The sequence below is a fragment of the Numida meleagris genome, chromosome 2, assembly GCF_002078875.1.
Source record: "Numida meleagris isolate 19003 breed g44 Domestic line chromosome 2, NumMel1.0, whole genome shotgun sequence".
NCBI lineage: Eukaryota > Metazoa > Chordata > Aves > Galliformes > Numididae > Numida > Numida meleagris.
The window spans coordinates 107,903,718-107,920,123 of NC_034410.1; the positions used below are offsets into that span (position 1 = coordinate 107,903,718).

General features: G+C 36.4%; 1 long non-coding RNA gene across 5 annotated transcripts; it reads right to left on the reverse strand.

Annotated features, from left to right (window-relative positions):
- On the reverse strand, window positions 2,975-9,346 carry LOC110395050. 5 transcript variants are annotated; one of them, XR_002436125.1, is made up of 5 exons: window positions 8,901-9,346; window positions 8,748-8,800; window positions 6,588-6,718; window positions 5,635-5,757; window positions 2,981-4,906 (listed from the first exon to the last, which is right to left on the reverse strand). It is a non-coding gene; the product is annotated as an uncharacterized LOC110395050 (long non-coding RNA). The 5 variants fall into 5 exon arrangements; XR_002436126.1 differs by lacking the exon at window positions 6,588-6,718 and having other exon boundaries at window positions 2,975-3,913; window positions 4,677-4,906; window positions 8,748-9,221; XR_002436124.1 differs by having other exon boundaries at window positions 2,982-4,906; window positions 8,748-9,340.

Here is a 16,406-nt window from a genome sequence, read left to right on the forward strand (position 1 = left end):
TTTTTTTTTTACAGTAATGGTAGTGAGGCACTGGAACAGGTTTCCCAGAGCTGTGGTTCATGCTCTGTCCCTGAGACTTTCAAGACCAGTCTGGACCAGGCTCTGAGCAACCTGATCTAGCTGTAGATGTCCCTGTTCACTGCAGGGGAGTTGGACTAGATGACTTATAAAAGTCCCTTCCAACTCAAACGATTCTGTGATTCTATGACCTAACAGGACAGTATATCAGATACTTGATGCTTACTCTATATATGAATCAATAGAAGTTAGAAAGAGAGAGCATTGATTTCCTAAAGTACTTCACATGCAAAACCATTGTTCAATTTGATAAAAGCAAACCTGGTGAACTACTAATCCTGTTGATATCACTGCACCAAATAATCAGTTTTCAGTACAAGCAATTTTTTGTAGACAGAATGAGGCTGCTCCAGCAGAGAGGATGTATGGCCCATATGCAAGGAAGCATTTACTACAATCAAGGTGATTCTTAGGTTCATTCCTATGTTTGGCAATTTTCAAACCTGAGCAAGAAAAAAAAATCTTTTGGTAGGAAATTAAAAGCTTTCTACAAAAACTTCTCATTTTGCTTACTACCTAGAAATACTTGTTTAAATAATAGTCATTTTAAAAGCAACCAAAGCTTACCTGTTATTTCTTAGGGGAAAATAATCTGGAATGAACTAATGTGTTTATTATTCTTTCTGTCCTTTTTCTGCTTTTGTATCTTGATGCTGAAAAATTAAGAGGGTATGCAGAGACTGAGAAAGTAATATAACCATAAGATGATACCTTAAATTTTTTTTTATTTTTTTTTAAGAATGAAGCCTGTTTGGTCTTTTTTTTTTTGAGGAAATTTAAGTTAAATAAAATTCAACCATTTCTGCAAATAAATCATCTACCATAAGGAAACTGATGTGTGCTGGTTTAATGATCTAAATACGTATGTACTTTAGCCATACATGTATATATGTTTATTCATGCAAACACCAAAAATTTTACTGCTCTCCATATTGAATGGATTAAAAGACTCATTCAGGTGTTATACAGTTTGTCTTCTTCTAGCTGATGACAATACATCCAAATACCTAATGAAGTATCAGTGGTGCAAGATCAACTCACCAGACCATGTCATTAATTTGAGATGAAGTTTTTCGAAAGGAGTGATGTCCAATGTGAGAAGTAAATATTCCTTAGTTCTAGCCTCACTGTTATTGCATGAAGTCTTCATAAACAACAGGGCCACACTCAGTTTGTCAGCAAGAAGCCAGATGATAGTTTCAGTAATATCATGCAACTTCTTTCAAATAAATAAATGAATAAATAAATCTGCATGTATAAAATAAATTGGCCTCTGAAAGATTCAAGTGCAGGTGGCAGAAGAAATCATTCTCACCATGTATAAACAACTTGCTGATCAAAGGCTAGCATTACATCGGAAGGGGCTTCCTTCACTCTAGAAGTCAGACAGGTAACATAGTTCTTGCATCTCTCACAAGTTTTTCTTCCTTTGAAGGTTACTATCAATGGAAAAAAAATGCTTAAAAATTGAGTAAAATAACTCTTTAGACAGCCCTATAAAGGATGCCCACCTCCCTTCTTTCCATGCTACATAATAACTCTGGACTTATTTTTATAATCAAACTAAAGTTTCCAGCAACACCTGGCTTCAAGTATTTTTCTTTTCTCTTTAGATTAAACTTGAAAAAAAGGAGAAAAAATTTTGCTTGTTTGCTCGAAAGGAAAAAGGAACGGCTTTTCCTGCCTCAAACTAGCAGATAAACAGAGAATTTTGGTATAAGTATTATGATCATGCTGCCAGCATTTCCAATAATTGGCACATATAGGTTCTCTTTCAGCTGAAAGCACCCTCCTTTGTCCAGTAGGAAGAGAAACTCAAAGTGCTCCTGCTATGCTAGAGTCAGAAGCCAACAATAAATCATCAGCTTCCATAAATTTGAAGGAATAAGAACATCACAGATGGTAAAATTTCTATCAAGTAGCTAATTTAGAAAACAATACATAGAGGCACAAAGGAGTATTCTTAGCCATTTACAAGTTTGAGTTTTGAATATATTTGGGAAAAAAAAAGATTAGGATAGCAAAAACCATGATCTGGAATCCAGAACTTTTTGAAATAGTTACCGATAAAGATGGAAAACTGCATGAATAAAAGTGAGAGGAAAAAAAAGTTATGCATATAGGATAATAACACAGCTAGAAGGTCACAAGACATCGTAGTGACAGCATGTGAAGTTAACATTAAGGAAAAGTGTCTCCTTTCTGGTGTTAAGGCCACTTCAGCCTTGACTAATTGCCGAAGTACTGTGCCAGATGAGAGAGATGGCTCTTTACTCAACAAACCTTAATGCAGGAGCAAGTAAAATACTGTAGAACTTGAACCCTCTTAAGCTTTTTTAAGCGTTCATGATTAAAAATGGATTCAAGATGAATTTAAGAAGTAGGTCCTGAATCTTACTAAAATTCCAACACTTTTTCCCACAGTATTCACAGGGGCCAAGAACAATTCTCTTCCCATTATTTTAGAAGACTGCTCTGACACATCTCATCATTTCTGCAGTATCTTGACCTCCTCCTATTACCACTTTCTCCTAGCTTTTTAATCTCAAGCACCTCCTGAAGGAAATGCTATTACACTCTGCAGTTTTTTAGACATATATTTAAATATTTATTTAGAAATATGTTTACTAGAGTACAATTAAAATACATTGAACCTTCAAGGATGCAAATGCAATAGCAAACACTGCTGTCCCATCCCAGGAAGGTCAGCCATGATAAAGGGTCCTCAAAATTCCTTAGAGAAATAATATCTTTTCAGTTCTATTCTTTAAATTCTTTACATCAGAGATGCTTCATGGAAGAGAGGACCGGATAAAGTACCTCCAGGCAGTATAAAAATATCATTACTATGCAGTAGTGACTTATTCCAATACAGTCTGAGAGATCTCCTCAAAAATGATGTATGGATAAGCTTTATTTTTTCAGGTATTTAGAGCAATTGTTCTTCCTTTGGCTGTCCTCATGTGAAAAAGCAAGGGAACGCATACCTGCTTCCAGGAGGAGATAAAGACTGGTTGAGGCTGGAAGGGACCTCTGAATCCATCTGGTCCAAGCCCCTACTCAAGCAGGGACAGCTAGAGCAGGGTGTGCAGGCCCATGTCTGGATTTCACATCCGTCTTTTGAACATTTCCAAGAAGGAAATCCATGATGGAGATCCAGGTAACCTGTGCCAGTGCTCTGTCACCCACACAGCAAAAGAGTGCTTCCTTAGATGAAAAGGGAATTGTATGACAGCATTGTCAGGTCCACAAAAATATGAAAATTATGGGGAAGAAAAATACTGTATCTAAAAGAGACTTTTGACAGTTGCAGTATTTTAGGATTTTACAATTTTATCAAACAAGCTTTTTTCCTATACCCAGTTACAAGGTGGATTATCTTCTCTTTGTGGAGCAGAATAAGGGCCAAGGGAGATCCCAAAGGGATCAAGTGCATGGCAGGTATTCCACCAAGAATACAGTGCACACCCTGTGGCTTGTAAGCAACATACTTATTCCCAAGTATATTCTTTAGCTGTAGAAAGGAGAGAGGAGGTAAAATGCAGAGCACCTGAGCAGATCAAGTAGTAAACACATATTCTCCGCATGCAAGAGTGCTGCTTGAAAACAGGTGCTGTCTAGACCATGCATAAGAAGTGGCTTAAAATGTTCCAAGCAAGACAGAGATAGAACTTTATTATTTTGTAAGCTGAAGTCATAAAGAATAAGTAAGGTCACAATGAGTTTTCCATTTTTCCTGGATATCATGAAATCAAAGCTTTGAGTGCATTTCTCTTCACTTGAAGATCCGGAAATGGAAACATGACAAACTGTAGTGTCCTTTCTTCTTCAGGCACTGAGAAACAATAACAAGCCATCAGTGAAATCAGAAAAGCCCCCCGCTGATAATCTTTACTATTCCCTGAATGCTGTTAACATTATAGCAATTGCTTTACAGAAAGGTCAAATGCAGTCAAAAAGAGGTTTACTGTGTTGGTTTAAAACATGTATTTTCTTCAAAAAACAACTTACACAAATCTCAACATTTGCCAGATTTTGCACAATCCTCTCTGTAACAAAAGAAAGCTCATAACTCACTACCTAAAAGATCTCTTTTCTTCTTATACAGGCATTTCAGCTAAGGCAACAACTTAATTTTAAAGGATGTCAAAGACTACTACAGAATGTTTTCCCACAGGTGACAGGAAGAAAAGACAAGAGCTTCTTTCTCTGCATAAAATGCATTTTTGGATGTGCTTTGTCTTGTTGACAAATACAGCTTGTCAAAGAAGCTGTATTTTTCTAATTGCAAAACTGATGATCTGTAAGTTATTCCATATTTTCTTTCAGCTTCACTTTTTAATTATTAGAAGGCAAAGCTCAGAAAACAGCAATTCTTCAGAAAAAAGGATCTTTCGCACAAACTTGTAATGAATTATAAAAAATCCTGTTGAGAATAGCTATCATCTCCAGATTACTCAGGGTCATGAGCTTTGCCAATGTACAAAACAGGTAACGTTCACTGGAGAATACAGAATTGTTCTCATTAGCAAATCAATACAACAAATGGATGAAGTTTTCTGACATGAAAATTAATGATGGAAATCCACATCATTTACTTGGAATGGGATTTTCTGTGGTCTATGGTCTCAATCTAGTTTTCAAGGGTGAATCAATAGTTGTGAAGAAAAGCGTAAGGCCAGTATACAAATTTCACCCAATTATAGGTAGATTCAGCAATATCACCAATTACAAATTCCCTTTTCTTCACTTTGAAGTAGAGAATGTAATGTTAATTCAGGTTTAAGGCTGCATGTCCTCCAGCTTTCTCAGTCAGTCCTCCACAATCCTGGAGGAAAAAAAAAAAACTAGGTCAACTCTTGAGATACAGATATTACCTACAGGAAACTGATGTTGCAAACTTGCAAATCATCTCACTTAACCTATAAAGTATTCTTGTTCTTGACATAATCTAAAACATACAATGCATCTCTCATCATCAATTCCCAGAGCTACACAATGCCCTAGTTAAAGTAATTATTATAATGCTATAAGATGTAAGAGTGAGTGCTATAAAATTACTTCAGTATGAATTGACAGGGCAGCGATGTTGCAGCTTAGTGAAAAACACCATGGTCAACAGAAATCTTTTTGTGTTACATAGTGGTGTTGCTGGTTCTGCTTAGCCTATAAAAATCCTTTTGCTCTTATAGTTCAGATACTGAATAATTCGATAAATTCCTGTTAAAAAAACCTGAGATGAAAAAATTTGCCTAGCTATAGAGTGGAAAGAGCTTGTTATTGAAGAAGTAAATAATCAGTTTTGCCAAATACTATACATTTACTTACATCCAGTGCTTGCAGTGAAGCATGAATAATAATAATTAAAAATGCTGGATTTCAATAAGTTGTGAGTACTCTCAAGGGAACAGAGGAACTTCCTGAATTATTACCTGAAAGGTGCAGGAATTTGTTTTAAAGGTATTAGGAATTCTCATAGGCTGGCCTAGGAAGCAACTACACAGACCCTGGGAACAGTCATTCACTTCTCTCTTCTAGAGAATAGATTTCACACACCTGCCATGGATCCTATGCTCTCTGGCACCCACACATCATTTCTTTGCCTTGCAGTAGCAGCGAGCATTTCCCTGCGATCTTAATCCAGTTGCTGCTGCATCGCTCACTAAAGCAACTGGTACCCTAAGCAAAGACAACACAGTGTTCACTACAGCAGCAATCAAACCTAATAAAACAGGCTGTAACTGCAAAGTTATACAGAAGAGATAAGGTGTGTGCTGAATAAGAGCCACACCTATTTCAGGTAAGAGGAATACCCTAACAAGACCTGCTCATAAACACGTTAGCCCCTTTCTTTACAAGATTATGAGTTTAACACTATTATAAAATTGTTATCACTTGGAACAGAATTTATATTCATCCTTTATCCTGCATGTTACTTTGAGAAACAGAAGTATTTTGATCAAATGTAATGTTGTAACAGAGTTTATTTTCACACGTCACCACCCATAGGATCAGTCCATGCAATCTGCTCAACTATAAAGCTTCAAAAAAAAAAGTGGAGGGGCAGGAGGGGATTAAAAAAAAAAAAAAAGAGAGAGAGAGACAGACAGAACTGTCCTTGCATGTATAAGTAATTATCAAAGTCAGAAGCAATCGTTATTGTTGAAATCACACTCAAGCTCCATTCCTGTATCCTGAAGAAACTGCTTTGAAGTTAAGATGTATTAGACCATGAGGACTCAAAGTAGGCACTGGGAAATGAAATTGCTAGCTCCAAGTTATTAATATGTCACTTTAATGCAATTCATTTAATGTGTGAGGGTTTTTTAATACAAAAGTTGAAATAATCTCATCCTTCTGTTAAAAGAATAAAAACTACAGCACCTATTGTAACTGTTTCTTTTCTTTTTTTTACCCAGTTACAAAGGAAAGGAATTAAAGACATAGCAGAATTTTAAAAGTTGAGCAGCTTCTTTATATTTTTGAAGCTGCACAAAGTGTATTTTTACCTGACTGACAATAATTATTTTGGTAGTCATTTAAGGTCCTTGAACAGTTCCACTGCTATTCCAGCTTAACACAATAACTCGCACTCCTTATATGAGCAGATGACAAAGGAAAGGCCTCTTCATTTCCAATTCTAAATCAGAAAGAGAGCCAATACGTCAAACAACTTTTATGTCTAGTAAAGATGAGATTAGGATCTGGATATGCTTCTTAGCTACTTTCCATCTTACAGCCGTTAGAAAAATTTCATATGATATATAATAAACTGTTATGAAATTACACTGTATCTTTATGTAATTTATCAGTGGTGCATGGAGATATGCATGAATGAGAGATTAATGTGGATATCTGCAGTAGTGGGAATTGCACTCTCTCTCTGTGCTGCCTGATGGGGAAGAGAAATAGTAAATTTCCTGCAGCAATCAAGAAGGAAGGAAAGGAACTGAAGTGCCCATTTCTTGTCAGATATCAATGCTATAAATTTTAAACAAAAGCTACTTCGTCTGAGCTAGCTATCTGTAGAATATCAAGGGATAAAATACTGCAAGTGTCTAATGCAGTAAATAGCAGGAGAAGCTAGTAGAGCCCCCAGTCCCTGCTTCCACTGTATAGGGAAAACCCTGAGTCCTCTCAGTCAGTGACTTCCCTGAGAGGAATGATTTTGCAGCATGAGCGTAAAGGGAAACTAAGATATGATCAAGCACATGTTTATTATCTCCAGGCAAAATTCATCCCATCCCTTAAACAGAATTACTGTGCTACAGCCTCCCCAGGAGTAGTGCAGGAGAAGACCCAGGCAAGATTCCAGGAAGGCAGCCAGTTCCAGATGATGCCATCACCTCTGGGACCTGCCCCTGGACTGCTGGGAGAGCACTCCATGCAGAATGGACCTGGCTGCAAACAATGCTGTGGTGAGACAACTGAAGCTATACATGTGGTGACTCTCCTCAAAAGACTCTGTTAATTCTTCACACTATACAGCCACATTACTGTACTAAGAGATTACCTATTAGGTATTTTAATAACAATAGTAATTACCTAGAGAGTCAATGAATTAAGGCTCTCATTGGTAGTACTGTTCCACAGAAACCATCTAAAGTAAATTACACTAACTTATCTCAGAAAAATCATAGGTTCAATCCAACTAGACTCTGAGACCAGATTGGACATGCTATAGTTCAACATTTGTACTTAGAAGAATTCCACATTGTCTCATGAAACACATGTTCTATTTATTTCAACAAGAATACTAATGTTATTGTTGACTCATTTCCCAAAGATGCTAGGAAATTACATTAATATTTGAGGGATACTTTGCAATAATAGAAAATTGATGAATTATTCTCAGTTATCATAACTGGTGCTCACTCTTATCTGTGCATCTTATTTTATACAAGTAAGCTCATACAAACACATGAACTACTACCTGTTTTTTTATTTATACCTTGAATTGTATACTGCTGAAATATATATAGTACGTAGTCTTTTCTCCATGCAGTTTGGAATTATGTGACACAAGAAGCCAGGCAGACCAAATAAACACTTCTTAGTAGCATTAATCATCATCATGCATATTTGACTGATGTGAAAAGATGAAGTATATTATTTATCTAAAAAAGAATCTCAAATTTTTCCTTATCAGCTAAATAAGCTTTAGGTCAAGACAAATGGTTCAGGTTGGTATTTGTGTATTAACAGTTCAGATAAAGAGGTATAACTAAAAAATAGATACACAACAGAAGTACTACAACAAAGAACTAATTACCACACATTACTCATCTAACTTACTTCTTATCAAGGTAAGAATTAAATATCTCAGTATGAGATGCACCAGGTAGCATCAGGAAGTTCTGGAATTTTTATTTTTCATTGTCTCCTATGCCACACATAAGAACAGAATGCAAACAGGCATTTACTTTATTGAGCTGACGTATGGTAGCTCAATATTTACTACATCTTGTTTGTTTTCACTGAAGACTGTGACTTACAGCATAGACCAACTCTTCTGAAGTGTTCAGCAATTAGCAAGGTAAGAGACTACCTGGAAAGTTACTCTAAACACCGTTCAAACACAGCTGAAAGAGCAAAGTCTCACCTGTGCAAGCTTGCCAATCACAACTTAATAACAGAACAACAAACTCAAACCATTCTCATAAACTCACCTCTTGATTACACGTCATAAAAAAGGACTTCAAATTGGTCAAAACATTCTGAACTGGTATGTAGAAAAAATATGAAAGTGAAAGCACTCTGCGTGCAAGGAATAGAAAACAGCTATTGCCTTTTACTCTCTGAAGACCTCAAATACAACTTACTCTATATATAACCAGAAGAATATATAGATTCTTGAATGACTAGGAATGAACAAGATGACAATTTTCCCCTCTCCCTGAGCATATCAGCTCACAATGAAGCAAAAATTCCTTCCAACAGGTTCTTAACAATACCAGGTAAAATATTCACAGATAGGCCAATAGTCATTTACATAAAGAATAGCTGAACTCCCTGAACCAGTGAAGGAGCTCTCTGCCCATGCAGAACTCACTCAGAAAGAGCAGCCTAAATCCAAGAGATGCTCTCCCTTTACTGGCTGGCCCTTATATGAGGCCAGTGTGGCTCCACCCTGGGCCCACCCCTTCTGGTCCCCTGGGGAGCATAGGTGCAAACAATTTGCCTGTGCTCCGTGGGCCAGCCACAGCCCTTCACCAGGTGCTCAATCACCAGTTCAAGCCATGACCTAACAGTTCCCATCATTATATTAACTTTTCATCTCAGGCAGAGTAGACTCTCCAAACAGAGGCTGTGAGTGTAGGGATTGCATCTGCTCTGGAACTTTCTTCTCCAAGAAGTAACAGTGAGGCAGGCCTTTAGCTTAGAACTGCTGGAAGCACAAAAACATCAGAAACTAAGCTAACAAAGGCAGAGAAAGAAAATACTCATAAGCTGTCTGTTAACCAAGGAGATCAGAAAAGTGCTGGTGTCTTTATAACTGCTCTGTTACTTTGACAACTATGATCACAAGTAGCAGTGGCACAAAGCAAGAGAAATTAATTGTCAAAAGTAAAGAGCCAAACAGAATCTGAACATTGGTAGAACTATACCAGAACATACGGATATCTAGATTATTAATTCTTAATTTTTATTTCTTGGTCTGAATTCACACACATGCTATTTCATACTTTCCATCAGGACAAATCTTTAAAAGCAGAGACAAAGACAGTCACTGCACAGAACAATCAGTCATTCAATTCCTGGGACACCTCAGAGTACCAACTACGTTTGCCTTGTGTTTACAACCCACTTATACAACAGGAACTATGCTAGCTGTAGAGACCCATTTCGTAACAGCCCACAGATTAGTGATAGGCATGTTCATTTGACATTTATGGAAGAGAATATGGAGCAGTGCATGCTAGAAATATTCTGTAATAAATAAATAAATAAACAGTTATCATCCTTGAAGTGCCTTCCAGGACTGAGCAGTATCCAGCAGTACATGAGCTGATAGACACCAAACCACAGTAACTAGTTCAGTCTCCAGTCTCCCTAGACTAGATGGGCACCACTGAGACTCGTACTATTTCATATTCCACAGACAAGGCAACCCTTCATTTCAAAAGCTGTGTTTTCTTCCAATAAAGTAGGGAAAATGCATTACAGCAGATCTGATCAGAGCAATGTGATTCATGAAGACCAGAAAATCTCACTACTATGTACTGCTTTACATGTTGCATCATTTCTCATTCACTCTCACACACACTCTAATAAAATCACTTCTGCTTCAGTTTCTTGAGTAACAGTTCCCTGAGGACTAGATTTCATTATCAAATTTGATGGCTGAATGCTTTCAACCTTTACCTCATATCCGGACAGAGCACACAGTGAAGAATAACGTAATAACTGTCCTGTCATCACTTACTGAAGAAGCACAATGATATATTCATTGTATGCTTTTCATTTTTAAAGAATATTTGGTTATGTTATTCATCACAGTCTTTATTTTTCATATTCCTTATCTCAGCCATTAAAAAAAAAAAAACATTAGCCAAATCCTCAAACTCCTGAAGCCACTTTAAAATAATCATTTTGAAAATAAATTAGCTCTGTATTCTTTCTGTGTGTTTGTGATCTGTCAGGCCTTTCAAGTTCAAAACTCTTAGATTCTACATACAGATACAAGGTACTCTTTAGGAAAAAAAAAACTTAGAAAGTCTTGGAACTGAACTTTAATAATAACCTCAAATATCATAACTGTTCTCTTCAAGAAGTGGTGACAATTGTCTCTTGTTTCTTTGCACAAAGGATTCCAGTCTTGTGTTAATTAATCATCAAAATTCAAAATTGGAGTTCTACCAAGTTATAGAGTTTAAATGCAAATCAGGAGACACAATCCATCAAAATACATATCCAAAGTAAAATTGAGCCACTCTGAGTTGAAGCTATGGCTATTCATCCAAAGAACAAATGTGTTTAATGTTTTGAGTGTAAATTTTTATCTTCTCACATCTCTCATCTTCAGTAATAGAAACATTTAAAGACAGGGAGGAGACAAGAATTTCTTTTTCCTCTAAACTTCTGCATGAATTTAAAAATGAAAATACTAAAACATCTCCCTTAAATATTTGAAACATGTAAGCTAACTCAAAATACTTTTGGCCCTCGAATTTTGAAAATCAGATACTCATCAGATTCCAAATTACTCTTTAATCTGGACACTGACCTTGGAAATAGAGGCCTGTGCTCCAATTTCTCCTCCCACTTTGGCCATTCTAGGATGTGAAATGTCTCTCCCTGACTCTCCTTCCCCTCCCATGAAAGAAAAAAAAAAGTGTTAGAAAACCTTTCTTTTTTTTTCCACTGCAATATTAAAATAAAGAAAACATGAATCCCCAGTAAAGTGAACACAACTGAATACATGTTTTAGGGTATCAGACATTTAAAAAGTGTTTATCTATGCTTTTTTTTTCCCCAGTAAGTAATCTGTCAAGTGGTTTTTCACCACAAAACTCTCTGATAAGAAACAAGAAAACTTCAGTGAAAAAAAGAATATATGTTTTTACTAACAAAAGCACTTCTTCAATGGCCGTCAGAACATTCGCAGTTGTAAATTAAGTGATCCTGGAAACATTCCCAAACACTTCGACAAAATGGTCTGGAGCATCTTGGATCTATGCTTATGAGCTGCCTTAGCATCCAAAAGTGAGTGGCTTAATGCCCACTTCACTCCCACAGGAATTGTTCCTGGACCATTCTGACTGCTGAAACATACACTAAATAATTATTTGTAAGAAGACTAGTTTAAAGAGTGCAGTCAGGAAAGATCTTACTTACTGTTCTCCTATTGTAAAACATCACATTGGAAAAGGGTCTTCTATGTATGATTGCTAGGATTAACCTACCTGGAGTACCTCTGCGTGTTAGGGCATAGCTCTTAATAAGGGTGTAAAGAAAGATCTCAAAAAGAAGAGTCAGATTTCAAGAACACAGTCCATGAGCAGGCATTTCAAGTGTCTAGGCTGAAAGGAGACACTATGCTAACTTTCATAAACAGAGGACCAAAACAAGAAAATTAAGTTGCACTTCTGCTATGAGTACATCAATAAGTAACAGGTATAATTTCTGACAGAAGCATTTTTAGCGAGATTTTAATCAACAAAAAAATCTAAAAAAACAGAGTGAAAGTTAATTAACAGATGAAAATTCATCACTGGATGTTTTTAAAATAAAAACATTTGTCATACGTTTGTTTGGAATAGTTTAGTTAGGGTCAGTATTACCTGAAGACAGGAGGGTGGGGACCAGACTATTTCAGTTTTATTTGATCCGTATTTCTTATGATCTACCTTAAGTTTTCTTTCACTAGGTTCTTAGAGATAACAGTGCATAAAAGATATGGTTTAAGTCACTGCAAAGCAAACATATCTATACCCATATATAATTTTTTTTCCATGTGGAGGTAGAACTCCAAAGCTTGCGGCAAGAAAAAAAATGCAGGGTTTTTTGTTTTTTCTTTTTTTAAAAGAAAGTTAACTTCATTTAAGTTTTCAGGCTCTCCTTTATGGCTTAGGGACACATACCTCCCAGGAGACAAACCATCTGTCCAACACTGGCAGTGCAGCTCACCTTTATGGCATTGTCCTATTTCAACAAACTTGAATAAACAGAATGAGTTACTGCTTTAATTTTATTCCCAACTCTGTGGGGGGAAACCAAGTTTGTGTTGAAACAAGGGTTAAGCTAACAAAAAAGTACATTTGGAAAACTTTTCCCAAGTACACTGAAGTTTAACCAAGGATATAAGAGAGAAAAAATATGCCAAAAGATACATTTTTTTATTTGTATTTCCATGTAAGTCACTGTGGATATTTTCTGCCCATAATAAACACTCTCACCAAATCGGGCCAATCTTGCTTTTTCTACTTGCTTCTTCACTTTATTCAAGGCTTCAGAGTTTGACCTTGTTCACTTTGCAGGCTTACTTCTATTATTTCTAACTGCAGAGCTGGTGTGCAAGGTGACTTTTTTAAGATTTGCAACTTTTATTAGAATAGATCTAGGGTATTTTCTTACAGCTGAGGAATTCCACCCCTGTTTGCATAACAGTCTCCACAAATAAGGTTCTATAACCATTTCAGAAGGTGTCGTGCATCAGCTTAATCAAATTCCCATACAGTTTTACCCTCTTCTGCACTTGAAAGTTAGTTGAATTCCATGAGCTTTCAACATTTCCCAGCCCTACGCTTGTTACATCGATGGCAAAGAAAAGAGATTAAAAAGAGCACCTGGCTGAAGGTGGACATTTCTCAGCTCCTCCTGACCAGCTGTTTCATAGCATGGGGGATGGGGTATCCCATCCATGCATACTAAGGAGTGGGAGGACCAGTGAGGACAATTAAGAAAAAACAGTGACCCATAAGTATGGGGGATTGCTGTTATCCTAGATATCCTTCATTTATCTGAGGACAGCAGTCTGATCGCAGAGTAGAGGCTTCATAAACCAACTTCCAAAAGTTGTGGGGCAGTTGAAAATACACAAAACCTGCCTCCTCACATTTCCTTACCCCAGAGACAGACAGCAGCCAACACAAAAGCAAACTTGTATACAGTATTATTCTTCGCAAGATTTTGTGTTTTTTGGTCATAGCTTTGAAAATTCTCACTAATTATGCCACTTCCCCAAGATAAGATACAGATTATGAATTCTCATCATGTAGATAAGTCAACATAAATCAGGTGGTGTAAGGCCTTCAGCACGTTTTCTGTATACATTCCAGACATGAAAAGTTACTTAAAAAAATATTCTTTGTCATTTCCCTTTTTAAAAATGAACATACTGACATTGGTAGAATTAGAATCAAGCATCAACTAAATGTCTGACCTTGAAAATGTTACAGAAGTAGCACCATGAATATATTAAACATTTTTCACTCATCTCAGCAGACATGATACTATGAATTATGTAAAAACAAGCATCAATTTTTCAAAGCAATAGATATGACACCACTATATGCTGAAAACAAAGTACTTACATCAAATGAGACATGCAGTTGGTCTGCTCTAACGTGATGTAAACAGTCTGTCTTTAAAATATTTAACAGATAGAAAAGATCTGATAGCTATACTTTGCAGTTTATATTTTATAAGAAATTTTTTAAATGGTATTTAGTATGACTATTCATGCTAATATTTTAGGATCTTGACAGATTTCGCCATTACTGGAGCCAGGCCACTAAAGGACCTGTGGATTGTGTGCACTTCCCAGTTTTATTCTGTTTTAGGTACATATGAAACAGATTGTTAAAAATACACAAATATTTAAAAAAAGAACAAAAAAAGATGTTATTTTTAGGATAAATTTGAAACAATTATAGGATAATATCACAAATATTCTTTGAGAAAATCACAAAGTCATTAGTCTCTAATTCAAAAGCAGAATCATATGGAACACCTCTGAATAAATATTAGTATTTCAAGTATTCTGGAAACTAGGTGATTGTCTTTCCAGTACAATTCCTAGCAGAAAGAATAGATCCATCAGGAATATATTATGGAGGACAGCATTCAATGTGAGATCAATATTTAAAATATTAACTTAGATTTTCAAATTTGGAGAAATCTCAATTCTGCAATGCTTAATTGCCATTTTCATATAATTTTATAACAAAATATGTTTTTTTTTTTTCAGAAAAGCGATCATGTTTAGTGTTGTTAGAACATTAAGGCTATACGCCTAATTAAGAATGCACAGGAAAGTGTGGTAATAAAGATATTTAATGGCACATATTTGTGTAATTAACGAAAGCATTGATTTTTCAGTTCAGCTTTTGAGCGTCAGGATGCTGAGTTACTGTTATGCACAGTTTTAGTATAAGGCTAGAAGTATTCATCATGAACAACAAGCAAAATAATTAGTTTTGAGGCAGAGGAGCTGAGGTTGTAAATATCAAAGTAACAACAACAAGGAATTAAGAAAATGCCCGAGGGATATGTAACACAAATCAACTTTGTGGAAATATTCATCCTTAAAAGTGTTCTATTTCTTGTAGAGTAGCAAGTGCTCTCACAGAGACTCAAACGAGGAGAAAACCTTCCAGCGCACACCAGGACAGCTTCTCACTCAGCTTCTAGACAGAAACACACTTCTACACATTTAATGATATTTTTCATCATTCCGTTCCCTAAGTCTGTGGGCTCAGGCAGCAGGATCACTGCAACACTACTGAGCACGGCCTTCTCATCCAGCAGTACTGATCTAAATGGGACACAGCAGGACAGGAGGGCACAATCTAATTTCTGACACACTAGCTGTAGCAAGTAAAATGTTTAGGAAGACTTTTTTCTTGCTTGTTACATTTTATATTACTACAGCAAGGTGGACAACACAAGGCTTCAAAGCTGGGGAACTGACCTGAATCACAGCACAAAGTACAAGGGTCACAATCACCACCTAGTGATTCTAGGTAGCGGATACTTGTGCTCATATCTTTCAGGAGATCTCATGAAAATAGGAATTGCTTGCCACCAAAAGTCAGCTCATGTAATTTTGGCCCAAATTTGGTATCTTTGGTACCCTAACCCACCTGATCTAACTAAAAAGGAGGTGGAAGGAAACATACTGCTTCTATTAATTTATAGTTGCAGCAAAGCCTTCTCTAACCTCAACACAGAGAGGCAAGCTATTAGCTCTCCTAGGAGACGTAGATACAATACATAATCTCGTTAATGCTCTCTACCAACCTACGTGATTTCTCAAAGTTAGTGGAAGACAAGAAAAATGTTTTAAAAGAGATTCATATTTTCTGCACATTGCATTGGTTTTGGCAGTAGAAAGGTTCTTCCCATCAAGGCAGCACTATAAGATTGTAAGAGAAACAGCCCTGATTCATATACTGTCAGCATCAAGCCCATGCCTAACACTGAATTTTGCTTTTCATGCTATATATTTGTTGTTAGATTCTTAGAAGTGTTGAAGGAAGACTGAAGAAATGCAGTGAAGTAGTGGCCTGGTTAAAAATCAAAGGTAAGATTCCTTCTGGCTTTGACAGAGGCACGATTTCAGTACCAGACCTCTGCTCTGCATTTGATGCACTTCTTTTCCTGTATTTCTTTGACTGAATTACATACACACACACACAAACACACACTCTTCAATTATATTATATTTGAAGGCATAGTTGGAAATCAACTAATTTAATTTATGTTTTATTCTGTTTGCTAGTTGTAAACTGCACTGGAGATGTCATTTGTGCTTGTACCAGACATTTTTTCCAGTTGTTGGTTTAGTTTATTCTAAGCATCTACACTGAGCCATTTGTGGCCTT